Source organism: Citrus clementina, unplaced genomic scaffold (assembly GCF_000493195.1).
Source record: "Citrus clementina cultivar Clemenules unplaced genomic scaffold, Citrus_clementina_v1.0 scaffold_9, whole genome shotgun sequence".
Classification (NCBI taxonomy): domain Eukaryota; kingdom Viridiplantae; phylum Streptophyta; class Magnoliopsida; order Sapindales; family Rutaceae; genus Citrus; species Citrus x clementina.
The window spans coordinates 26,932,438-26,934,498 of record NW_006261964.1 but is presented as its reverse complement, the minus strand read 5'-3'; the positions used below and the strand labels follow the sequence as shown (position 1 = coordinate 26,934,498).

The 2,061-nt window shown below is 37.7% G+C and overlaps 1 pseudogene; it reads left to right on the top strand.

Annotated features, from left to right (window-relative positions):
* Window positions 1-1,520: 1,520 nt before the first annotated feature.
* Window positions 1,521-2,061, top strand: part of LOC112098507 — a 2,007-nt pseudogene continuing 1,466 nt past the window's right edge.

Sequence of the window (2,061 nt, the reverse complement as noted above, 5' to 3'; positions counted from 1 at the left end):
ATTATGGTTTATAAATATTTTCCAAAAGTTAATGGACATAAAAGAAATTTTCTAAAAGCTAGCCCTTCTGGCCTCTACCCACCGTCTCCATCTCCTCGTGTGGTACATTTGATTTTCTTTTTCTTTTTCACCCAGATTAAATTGAAATAATCTTTGAATGTATGCTTACACGTTTATTGAATTTTAGATTAAAAGTCACGATTTTCACTTTTAAGTCAAAATTTTAAATGAAGGAACCCCCACTATAAATAGAGATAACTAGGTTTTGAAGCCCCCTTTTTTTGACACAAGAATATACACAAATTCTTAGTGTTTAACAATGGATGAAATTAAATATTAATTCAAAACTAAATAATAAGTGGACCCTACAGTGTATTATTATTATTTTTTATTCTCTCACCTTCTAATTTGTTCTCTTAATAATTTATACTCTTTGATTCTTTCACTTTTCTCAACATGTTATTTTTCAAAATTCACTTGATATTGAAAGTTTTAATTTCAATATGAAATAAACTATCACATTCTTATTTCTTGTCTTTCATTCAATTCAACGTTATAATTCTTTTTAATAAACACAAACAGAAAAAATTTTATTGCCACTAGAGGCTAGAGCAAGTATGTACTCAGGGGTAAGCAAATATAAAGACGTGACTTTGTCTAATTAAAACCGATTAATCAGCCCTTAAAAAATGATTTTTTCAAGACAGAAAATGGTCAACCCTGAAATTGTTCTATTATTTTTCATGCCATCGCAGATTAACATCAAAAGTTTCTATCAGCTGTGACTGTGAGCCTATTGTAATCATTTTATCATTTTAATTGGGCCTCCCATGCTTATTCTCCCCTTAACAGTTAAATAAAACGGAGGTACTAAGTACTTGCGAGTCTCAAATCTTAATAATTATAAGAGTGAAAATAGGATATGAGATAATAATAATAATAATAATAATTACTATGTGGTTTATAGTTTTTCACCCTAAAATTAATGGTCCTAGAAAAATTTTCCAAGACTACCCCAGCTACAATCCAGGCCAACCCCCACTACCCTCTGCCTCTGAGTATGGTCCATTTGATTTGATTGCACGCATTAATATCTCCAAATCTCTTAGCTTAGCTAGCTGTACATAACACACTGTTGGTCCCTTGAGCAAAACAATGTCTAATTAACTTTAAAGTTGCCAAGCTTTCAATATCTTATCGTGATCTAATTAAGTTGATAAGAATTAATAGTCACTGATGAATGATATCGTACATGTTTCCTTTGTTAATTGGTAGCTGAATAATGGGGAACGCAACCTCATTATTATTTCACGGGCTGTCTGATGATATGTTCCTTTTTTCAAACTGAGTTGAATTTTGGGACGTTTCATTTAAGTAAGAAAACTACGTGCGCTGATAATTAATTGCATGCAAAGATTCAAGAGAGAACACGTAACTGCATGCATTAATCGGTTTTGCTTTGGTTATCCTATAAATAGAGCTCTAGGGCTTCGAAGCTTAGCATCACAGCAAAAGCAAGCATTTGTGTCTTTCTTTGACTGTTTTAGAAAGATGGGGAGGCTTTTTAAGTATGCTGGTGTGATGATTCTGGTGTTGGTATTGGTGATTGGAATTTCGGAATGTAGGAGACTTGAGAAAGATGAGGTTTCTAAAGCCTCCGGAGTTGGTTTTGGTGGTGGAAGTGGTGCAGGAGGAGGTAGTGGAGGCCTTGGAACCGGCGGAGGATTCGGTAGTGGTGTTGGAGGTGGACAAGGCGGTGGTTCAGGTGGAGGTACCGGTGGCGGGATAGGAGGTGGTAATGGTGTTGGAGGTGGACAAGGTGGTGGTTCAGGTGGGGGTGTCGGTGGCGGTGGGATAGGAGGTGGTAGTGGTGTCGGAGGCGGACAAGGTGGTGGTTACGGTGGGGGTAACGGTGGAGGGATAGGAGGTGGTAATTACGGTGGTGGCAGTGGTGTTGGAGGCGGACAAGGTGGTGGTTACGGTGGGGGTAACGGTGGAGGGATAGGAGGTGGTAATTACGGTGGTGGCAGTGGTGTTGGAGGTGGACAAGATAGTGGTTAC